Genomic DNA, 12,292 nt, shown 5'->3' with positions numbered 1-12,292 from the left:
TACAATAGTGTTGAAAGTGACGTTAAACATCAACCAATAAATCAAACAATCTAGTATGCTTGGTTTGAATTACTACAAACTTATATTCAACACTGTTGTTAGGATTGGTGAATATAGAATAGGTCTTGATTTTGAAAAAAATCTGGTTTGTCATTCAAGAGTCATGGGATTCGAAGCAGTCATATCTGACGCATAATTTTTACGCCTAAGGGTATCCTCATGTATGTTTCTTTCTATAGAGCTATTTTATTTGCTTCTGTTTAAATGCCTTCTACACATCATAGTTTATTTTGGCATCTATTTCAATATGCACGATAAGGGCGTATCATGCGCTCTCGGCGCAGCTGCTTATCACTCAAATCAATGCATAAGAAAGCAGATCGCAACATTTTATTTTTGTCCTACGTTATTTGTTCCAATACGAATCAAAATGAAAAATCGTGTATCACCGTCATTATGTGACAAACTATTTAATGTTTCCTGAAATTAATGAGTCTACAGCAGTATTATTTTGCCAAAAAGAGGAGGGGAAGATATACCAAGGGGACACAAGAAAACAATAACGAAAAAGACAGGACATTGCAGTTTACTCACAGACAACAGTTTAAAAGATAGGCGAAGGATACCAAAGGGACATTCAAACTCACAAGTCGACCAATAAAAAAAGACAAACACAGACAAACAACATAACACAAAACACAACATAGAAAACCAAAGCAACATCAAACTTAATGCATCTGATACATTCACTACGTTTAGTCGTGTATGGTGTCCAGCGCAGGGTTTAGCATTTGTTTCTATGTTCATTAAAGTATGTTCAAAATGAATAAATTCTTGCAAATCATGGTCGATATTTTATATGTATAATTATATGTTTGGTTTGCTTTAGGCTACATGCTCAAAAATGTTCATTTTTCTTTGTAGTTATAAAAGCTGCATAATCGTGTCATGTACAATCACATTGAATGTTAAAGAATATCCAAATCGTAGGATAAGTTAACAAATGAATAAAAACTAGCCTACTATACAATTATACGTTAGTTTTAAATTGCAGACGTCAAGTTTTCAGTAGTTTTATTCATTAGGCCCTGTAAAAGGTCAGAATGATAATTGATATAAAAAAAGAAAAAACAACACAAAAGGTAGCGATATTATCTGCTCTTTGGTCGGGTCTCTTTGACATATTCCCCATTTCCATTCTCAATTTTATAGACCATTTACTCAATTTAAGAAAAATAATTAAGTTTCAGCCCAACAATTTTTCGGAAAATGCCTTTACCAAGTCAGGAATACAACAGTTCATTTCCATTCGTTCCGTTGGTTGATGTAGTTTAACGTTTGATTTTGTCAGTTTATATGGACTTCCCCCTTTTTGAATTTACTCGGAGTTCAGTATTTTTTGTTATACTTTTTTCCGACAACGACATTGCATCATGATGTGTAGTTTTAGGCCTACAGTCGTTATTGCTTTCACATTTATTACTGAAAAAAAAACATTAAGTAAAGATGGTTTTTGGTTTTGAGTTTGATATCATATACTCTATTAGTAGAAAACACTTTATGTCTATGTGGGTTGACACTTACTCCGATATTTTAGTCAAGGGAAAGTATGGTTTATGTATTAGTTTATACTTGGCTTATTTCTAGCTTTCAGTAAGTACGTTTACTCTTAGTTTGTTACATTGCGTGATTTGTTTACTTGTTATGTGTTATAGTGCTTAGTACCAATCCGATGAGTCAAATCCTTTCCAACTGGTTATTTTCACTTCTTTCTTATGTTGTATTGTTTCATCATTTTCCCCGGTTGGGCAAATGGTTCAGCGCTCTCAAACATGTTAAACACCGCCAGGAGCCTGTAACCCACTAGTAATCGTTGGTTACTGTTCGCCATAATTGTTTTTCGTTTATTGTTGCAGCATTAGTCAGGCTGTTCGGTTTCTTTTTTTAATTGTCACCCCAAGTGATTTAATTTATAAGTAATACGAATAATGATTTTAATTACGAAATACAAATATTATTATCGATGTTAAAGTAAAGGATTGTTTATTAACACAGTTGACATAATTTAAAAAAAATATTGTTCTTTTGTAATATTCCATTTGTTCTATAGCTGATAAACAGAATGTTGATTTCATTGGAAATAAAACTGAAAATATTACTCATACGCTTTCATTTGGTACTAACTATGTTCAAAATCAAACTATATTGTGAAAATTAAGGATCGTTGATTAATCACTGTATATCTGGTTTTTAGAAAGCTATAATGAAGTATAAACACGGAAATATATTCCATTTCAAATATGGCTATGTTGTTTTCCTCTATATGGAAATGTTTTCCAAGAATTGAACCAGCAGGAAAACACGATATCATTTCATGAAAATTCGGATTTTTTTGGGAAATCACATAAAATAAATGCAACAAAACAACAACAAAAAAGATAACAATTAATTATTTGCATTGAAAACCAAAATTAAGTAAAGACAAAAGCCTTAAAATCATGTAACAAAATTATTCTGTATACTTCAATATTTTATATCCTACTGTTGACCTGTATTTTAAGAGACTCGATAAATCGTTGTGTCAATAGACTGTTGTTTCTTGACAGTTCATAAAAACATATCATTCAAGATTTCTCATTTTTAGCCGTACATAAAGCTCTTATTAATTCATAACATGCTTTTTCACTATGTCTATCAGGTTTTTGATATAAACATCTAAGTATCTGATATTTCCTGTTGTGCGCAAGATTCCACAAATTACAGTTTTGTTGACTCTGGTAACTTAACCTCTTCGTCGTTCCATAATCTCGTCATTCGATTTGACATTTGAAGAGACTACAAACATAAAAATTCACTTGTAATATGTGAGTAAAACTCGTATAATTGATTGGTTGCTGTAAATTGTTACTTAACGGGCAGTGAAAAATATTTCATTCATATTCAAAACGAGAACGAGTAAACAAATAATCTGATAAAAAGAGTCTCGAGATAAAACAGGTGTGAAGATATAACATTTTTGTCTGCATCCTGAGAGTTACTGGAAATATATCTTATAAACACTGTAGAAGAAGATAAGGGAATTATAACAGGATAAGAAATGCTTGGAAAATCAAATCTTTGGTTTATCCATCAAAACTCTCAAAAGATTTTTATTCAATTTTAATAATGATTTTAAGCGATTTTATATTATCTTGAAAGCAATAATGGATAGAGAAAAACTCCCAACCTATATATAAATTAAACCGATGTTCAAATCTATATAAGTCTTTTGTAAAACATCAACATCATGAAAATGCATTTCCATGTTCAATTTGTTAGGCTGCTGTTTCTTTGACATTAAAACATTCTTTCATTTTATCATGATAGATAACTAAATATAAGGGTGTCAATTTCTTTTCGAGTGTTTAAATCCTTTCTATTTCGATAACTGTTAGATCACGTCTGATTGCTGAACGCCAAGAATGAATTAAAAAAGAATTAAAAACTATCCTCAAATTAGAATCAATATAACAAAAAAAAATTAGAAGCCACTATTGCGCCCCTTGCTTCTGGTGATAACAGTAGATGTTCAAATCTCATACATCCATTAAAATGTTTTAAAAAAACACTATGCGACTTCGGCGCTTTTTCAGAATCTTCAGAATTTTTTGTGATGAACTTAAAGATACGTACATGTAAACGTTTTTATATCTTGAGCTAATGGTTTAAATTATTTTCGTTTTCTGATTTTGTCAATTAGAATCATATTCGGCGAGAGTCATAAATGTGGAAAAAGACTGCGTTTTGTCTCTGACAACTTTGAAACATAAGCTCTGGTGTATCTTTATGAGAAAGAACGACTGAAATCGACATTAAATATGTTTGCTGTCACATCAAGAATTGGTTGGCAGTTAGGTTGCGTCGGTATCTAAACTCACTAGCAACAGGTTATCGCGGTCTCAGATCTTTAGATACCAGTAAAGTCGTATGATCTGTAATTTTACTGATTGTGTCTTATTACTGATTGAGATTTTTATTGAATGTAGATTCGCATGGCCGGGGATGCATGCATAGCAAGGGGCGCTTACCCTTCGACACACCCGGAATCGGTCTCGATTTATGAGATTTGAACATCGGTACACTAAATTTTAAATAGAAAACATTTTCACAGATGCTGTTTGATGTTGCTCATAAATATGGAATGTTTACCTAAAGTTATTGCGTTTGTCGCAAAGTTTAGTTCTCAACCGACCTTCATTGTAAATTTCTGGATGTTTATCAAATAAAACTATTACGTTTCAAGTTTATCTTTAAAATTGTCTTTTTTGCGGTCCTAAATGTGAAAATTTAACCAACTTAAAAAGTGTTCTTCATTGTATCTGGATAACGGTTAAATAAACATGTATGCATACAGAAATCATATACGTTGCTCTTGTATAGGTGGTATTCGTAATAATCTTATTAATTGTAACCTGGCTTTGCTCATGACTTTTTTGTACTTAATTTACTTAGTCACATTGAAGTTAAAATGAAAGAAATAAGATTTCTCGTATAATAAAAAAATTATATGCTATTTATATGTTTGTGTGTGGTAATTTCTGGTAAGAGGGAGGGCATATAACTTGCAATTTTGAACTGGAAAACTACATTTTAATCACACTTTGCAATTGTGATTGATTAGTTGATTAATTGTTTGTGTTAAAGCCGTGTTTATCACTATTGACTATACTGTGGCGGTCAGTTTTTTTTTATATAATTGGAGGGAGCATAAGCGCCTGGAGAGGACCACCAACCTTCGTCAGAAAAACTGACAATCCTAATCAATTAAGATTGGAGTCGAACGCACCTACCACGTGCAGGGTTCGAACTCACAACCTCGGTGTTGACACGCTTGTGGTACAATAGATGGACTGCTTAGACTAATTGGCCACTGATTTCGATTATCGTTGAATAATTATTGGTGTTAACGCCGTGGTTATCACTATTGACTATATTGTGGCGGTAAATTTTTTATATAATGGAGGGAGACGAAGTACCTGGAGAGAACCAACAACCTTCGTCAGGAAAACTGACAATCTTAGTCAATTAAGATTGGAGTAGAACGCACCTGTCACGTGCAGGGATCGAACTCACAACCTCGGTGTTGACACGCTTGTGATACAGTAGATGAACTACTTGGACTAACTGGCCACTGATTTCGATTATTATTGAATAATATTCTATCTTTAGACATGAAGATTTTGGTCCTCACAGATAAAACGTGGAAAAGATTATATATACTACCCCTAGAAATTCGCATTATCGTAATGTGTTGACATACTTGGACTCCAGAAGATGTTCGAAAGCGAAGTGTAACATCATCGTCTGCCTGAAAAAAAAATGTGTATACATATAATATTAAACAGAAAATAATACAAAATGTCTTTACTTCATCCTGGATATTGTTTTGAATAATCAAAAGGTTATGATTATGACTATTCTCATCTGTCTACAGCAGTACATTGATTTTGACATTTAACTCGGTTACCACCGAGATAAAATTGAAAGTAATGCTTTAAACGTCTCTTTCATTTTTCATAAAAGAAGGAAATATAATACTAAGTTGCCTGCTCCCAGCTTCCCTTGAAACAACAAGCTTAATTTTGAAGAATTTATGATCATTTTAGTGCTATATAAAGTTCACGTTAATGTCTCCGTCTTTTGTGTTATGTACTTGTATAAGCTAAAAAAAGTTATCACAATGTCAAATTTCATATTGTTTATCCTTCAACTACTTTTTCTCAATACTTCGCCCAAACAAAAATATTGTCTTTCCTTAATTAATAATGACAAATAAGTGAATTGGATTGAGTCACTCGTAACGATTCTATTCAAATACATTATTTAAATCCATGTATAACAAACACCTATATAACTGATCTTGTTTAATATTGAAAAGAAATTAACTTAAAAGGCATAATTACATAAAATATGTGCATTCTTCAAATTACTGACACTAAAGCGATTCTTTACCAAAAAAAAAAACCAATACGAGTAACATGATAAAATGAAGAACTAGCTTTCTTTCCAATCTTTGTAATGTTTTGACCTCAATTGTAAATTATATATGTAATGACCTCACCTTGTCCAATGTATCAGTTATGCTACCAGAACAATCATCTGTCCATTCTCCAGAGTCTAATTGTTTAAGCAGAAAAGTAGTCTTTATATATACACATATATGTATACCTATAGTACAGTATGCTGTAATTTGTGATGAGCCGTCTTTTGAAAATGACATATTTTTGCCCATATGATAGCTATCTACAGTCTTAATTCAGTAATACATTATTTTGTTTGCAGATAGGGATAGGGATAGGGTTGTTATTGAAATTGAGAAAATATTGTTTTATGACTGTCATTATTTATAGCATTGGGTTTTAATGGTAGATCTTTGATAATGTCTTTTTAATATATTCACAACTTTTGAAGAATCTGGACAATAAAGAGCATGATGGCTTGTACTCTGGACGAGTAAAGAGCTTGACACATTGTACTTTGGACGATTAAGTGCTCGACCTATTGTATAGACAACTGTCTATTGTTAAAGACATTTTGCCCTTTGAATGTTTTTTTATTTATTTTAAATTGTTGGGATGCTGTCTCATTGACATATATCACACAAGTTTTAATATTCATACTTAATATAGTAAACAGTTCACGTTAAAATGGTTGTGTCTTAAAGACAAATTTTATGCCCCTTAAAAGTAATCGATAAGTCGATTATTTAGGACAATTTATTGTTTGTGCTTTGTTTAAATTTCAAATCTGAACTTTTGAACGTAAGAATTGTAATGTTATTAAAACAAAAATATTGTTAGTGCCATAACCGGTTAACAACTGTTTATCGAATGTTGGACCGATAAAACAATACTAGTAACTCGAAATTCTACTTCCAATGAAAAGTCATCAAACATGCATTTTTACTTCGTTTATAACCAACACTAGAAGCTGTAAAGAGCCTGTGTCGCTCACCTAGGTCTATGTGCATCTTCAACAATGGACCATTGCCAACATTGTGGACTAGAAACGAATTCATGAAAAAAAATCATTTTCGTTAATCTGCTTATCATTTTTTCTGTTTACAGTTTCTCTCTATCTTTAGTTTTTGCCCAAAACATAGAAAAGTGTAAAAAAAAATCATCATTTGTAGATCCGATCTTGCTGATCATTTTTTTTTATATTAAAAGTAAAATTGAGAATGGAAATGGGGAATGTGTCAAAAGAGACAACAACCCGACCAAAGAGTAAAAAAAAACAGCCCAAGGCCACCAATGGGTCTTCAACACAGCAAGAAAATCCCGCACCCGGAGGCGGACTTCAGCCGGCCCCTAAAAAAATATGTACTAGTTCAGTGAATATGGACGTCATACTAAACTCCAAAACATATAAATGAACTAAAATAAAAAAAAAAACCATACAAGACCAACAAAGGCCAGAGGCTCCTAACTTGGGACAGGCGCAAAAATGCGGCGGGGTTAAACATGTTTAGTGAGATATCAACCTTCCCCCTATACCTCTAGCCAATGTAGAAAAAAACAAACACACAGTAATACGCACAGTAAAACTCAGTTTAAAAGAAGTCCAAGTCCGATGTCAGAAAAGGTAACAAAATAAACTAAGCAAAATGACAATGATACATAAATTAACAAAGGACTACTAGCAGTTACTGACATGCCAGCTCCAGACCCCAATTAAACTGATTGAAAGATTATGTCTTCGTCATATGAAAATCAAGCACAATCCCTCCCATTAGGGATTTAGTATCATACCATCATAAAATATATGAGAAGAACAAAACTTGCATCATGCCAAAAACTTGTTTTAGAATAAATGTGTTTGTTTCCGATGCAAAGACCCTATGAGTGAATCAATATTAATATCAAAATATGTCATCTTTTATGACCTGACAACAGTATTGTAACTATATCCCTTCTGAATAAGTCTGTTAAAAGGTTTGGTTAGCTTTTGAGGTGAATGCCGACATTTTTGTGCTTTGTAAAGAATATTATCATAAAAAATGGATGCGAAATACCTGAACGTATAAGATGTCTGCATGTTGAATTATATTTACGAATGATGTCCTAGTATCTATCTATTATAGTTTTCAAGATAATAGGCAAACACACAAAATAATAAATAAAAATCATCATTAAAGAGCAATAACTCCAATAAAGAGTCGACTGACTTATTTGTAGATCTGGTCTTGCTAATCATGTTCGCATATTTAAGTTGTTTTATCTATCTATTATAGTTTTTAAGATAATAGGCAAAAACGCAAAAATAGGTAAAAATCTCCAATAAGGAATCGACTGATGATTTCGGCCATGAGACTTCTTTGTAGATCTTGTCTTGCTGCTCATTTTTGCTTATTTAAGTTTACATTTATTTATCTATTAATGTTTCAAAGATATTAATCTCAAACGCAAAAAAATAGAAAATTGTCATTAAAAGGCCAATAACTCTAGTTAGGAGTCGTCGGACGATTCCAGCCATTATCTAAGTTGTCGATCTTATCTTGCTAATCATTTTTCTTATTAATGTTGATTGACAGGCGGGCTCATCGGACACATTTTAAAACTTGTTCCCAAATCATGCTTGTCTCCAAGTTTTGGCCCAGTATTTTTAGATGAAGCTTTTTGTAAAACAGACGACGACGGACGACACCTACGACGACAGACGACGAATGATGACGGATGACACCTACGACGACGACAGACGACGAATGACGACTGACGACACCTACGACGACGGACGACAAATGAAGACGGACGCCAAGTACTGAGAAAAGCTTACTTGACCATTCAACATCCTGTCATGTGCAGAAAATTGAGAAAAGTCAAAATCTCTCCTAAAAATTTCTATAAACCTTTGATTTCCATTATATCAGTATATTGGAGCATACCATTAATAATAGTGTAATTGTGACGTCATGAATATTCATTCGAATGATCAAATGCATAATTTTGACTAATGTTTGGTTGAATTTGTTAGTTTTTGCTTCAAGCGACATATGTCAAAAACATGGACCACCATACTTTTTGGTAGCATTGCAACCTTGGTATATTGTTAAATTAAGTATAAAACTCTGTCTTTGTATATACTGGGCATCTTTTGATTTTCATGATTATTCTTTCAAGAAAAAATCTATCAACTAAATCTCACCTTGAGACACTTTTGACCGTCGCTCAGAGTTGATTCTCCGTTTTTCTCGTATTTTAACATTGGCATAAGTGTAGTCGAGCTGTAAAATTATTTTTCCGTATTATTAAATTCGTTTAACTACTGCTCTTTCACTCACTCCTTATTTGTACTAAAATTGTCGAACTGAATCATTGGTTTGTGTTGGCGTTTAATAAATTAAATTTTTTTTTCGATACTCCCTTTGGATTGCAAAATGTCTAAACATAAGAGGCGAGTTAAAAAAAACTTTCATGGACCGGTCATCATGCTTTCTTAATAATATTTTCACAGTGTATTGTACTACTTTTAGGACAAATTGTATCTACATTATAGAAAACTTCATCAGCTATAACTCAAAATACGGACAATTTCATGTTAAAGGGATCCTGAATTCTGTTTGACAGCTACATACATACTAATTTATGAGCCTTTTCAACTAGACAATTTCATACTTTACTTTACCATTGATGACAAAAGTGTATTTACATTGTAATCTTATCCCTATTTAAAGCATACAATACGAAGAAATAAATTTGAAAGGCGTATGCAAACATTTGCAGGTAATACACTGTCCACACTCGGGACTATGTACAATAACTGGTTTCCAGGGATAAGTGATCGCAAAATGGCCGATTGGTTATTAAATCTTATATTATAGACTTCACCGAACCATCAATTGTATAAAATTTCTTACCCAAAAACTTGACCGGTTGTTAAATTTTTAAAAGGGATTGACAAGACTGTTACCGACAACACAGATACTCAAACGAATCCAAGAGCATCAAAAATCCCTTTTAGAGAAAATTTAGTGGAGATCTTATATAATCCGGAATGGTAAGCAGTTCTTTCTCCACATATGGGTATATAAAGATCTGCTTACCATTCCGGAGCACATAAGATCACCACTATTTTTCTTAAAAGGGATTTTTGATGCTCTTGAATTTTTTTTTGAGTATCTGTGTTGTCGTTAACAGACACCTGTCGTGTCGCTAGTATAAGTAAAAGTTGGGTGATAAGTCTCATTCAGTAATGTCACATTCGAGAAAAAGCGGACGTGATTGTTGTCACGACAAAAGGAACATATTCATCATCTGTGAAACAGATGTTCCATGACGGTCAAAAACTCGCGATGTCGTCCCTTGAAAAATTTTACCACTTTGAACCCTTAGTTTATAATAAATAGCTCCCTTTTAAGCAACAACCTTCTATTAAGGCAATCATGATGGATGGGAAAGGCAAGCTCTGGAATCAACTGGGATATATACACTCCTTATGCAGGCGCTGCTGGAATGTTACTACATAGGAATGGAAAGATCACAATTCAGAAGCTGAAATCATCTCCTTTGCCGTAAAGTTCTGTTCTAAACTGACCCTTATGGTCAATTTCTAGACGTAAGTAAATATATGTAGCAGACTTAACTGTATTTGTGGTATCGTGTATCTTAAGTTTGATGGGATCTTGGGTTATTTAGTGGGATGCCATTATCCAAAAAGCAAAAGAATAAAGCTAGTTTTCTTTCATTCTTCCTGAAAAGCTCCTGTGTGTAGTCTCTCTCATGTATAATGGAAGAAGTCGGCAAGAAGAAAAGTACAGTTGATTTACACATGAATGTCGATTGTTTGTTAAAAAACACGGCATTTAAACGAAACAAATATTTAAAGGCATATTTTTTTTACCTTGAATTATGTAAAAAAAAGTTTAAATGGGATATTCAAGGTACTGTTTAATGTTTAAGAATACTTACTGAAACATCGGATAATAGTCGACTTCTCCGTGGTAAAACTGGTTTTTCCTTGTCTAAAGAATCAAACAAATACTATGTATTACATTGTAAAACATCATAACCAATGTTTATAATTACAAGTATAGACATTTATGAGGAGAAAAGTCTTGAAAGTATTGCTATAGAATGAACAAGAACAGGCAAGCAGAAACACTCAAGTTTTGTTGTGATAAAATGGAGATGCGGTTGACTCCATTGAGAAAATGCGTGAAAAAAAAATTAATTAAACTAAATAATGGAGATTCATATATAATGTTCAGCAAAATACATTATTAGCACCTACATTAATAGACAAACTCTAATTGGCCTCGATTTAAGACAAGTAAGAAATGATTAAAGAACGATGTCAAATGTCGTGACACCAACACCCAATTCCCGATTGACCAATACATGACACTTACCCCCCGAGAGGCGCGTAAACATGATGAAGGGTTGAACTTCGATGAAAGAATATGTGAAGTGAACATCAATGAGCCAGCAACCCAAAGAAAAAAGTGAATATCAATGAGACAGTAACCCACCAAAAAAAATAACCAACAATCAATAATATGTCGAGCTCTAAATAGTCCGGAGTCTAATGAAGTTGTGAATAATTCAAACAGACGCAAGCAAAGATCTTCCATCAAGACCAAACTCTCCAAATAACAAGGAGTGCAAATGCTGAAATGCCTGCTTTACTGACCATTGATTTTATGTTGAAAGTCTTAAAGATAAAGACTTAACTACAACTATCAAATAAACTAAAATCTTTTAAAGATCTATCCAATGAGGCCAAGGTCAGATATGTCAGGCAGATATGTGCACTTTACAAGTATTCCATACACCAAATATAGTTAACCTATTGCTTATTGTAATTGAAAAATAGACTATAACACAAAAACTCAACATTAAACAATGAACCATGAAAATGAAGTCAAGGTCAGATAAAACCAGCCAGACTGACATGTACCCCTTACAACCATTTCTTACACCACATATAGTTGACTTACTGCTTATAGTATCTGAGAAACGGACATAATCACGTAACTTTAACCATGATCACTGATCCATGAAATTAGGTATAGGTCAAGTGAACCCTGTCTGACGGACATTTACACGTTATAAGGAACCCATATATTAAGCATAGTTATCCTATTACTCATAATAAGTGAGAAATTCACATGACGAAAAAACCAGATTTTTTTCAATCAATCGTTGAACCATGAAAATGAGGATAAGGACAATAGACATATGACAGACAGAAACCTCGTGACAAAAGATATCTGCATACAAGGTATGAAGCATCCAGGTCTGCTACCTTCTGAAAT

This window comes from Mytilus californianus, unplaced genomic scaffold (assembly GCF_021869535.1).
Source record: "Mytilus californianus isolate M0D057914Y unplaced genomic scaffold, xbMytCali1.0.p SCAF_7, whole genome shotgun sequence".
Taxonomy (NCBI): domain Eukaryota; kingdom Metazoa; phylum Mollusca; class Bivalvia; order Mytilida; family Mytilidae; genus Mytilus; species Mytilus californianus.
This window is presented reverse-complemented; position numbering follows the sequence as displayed.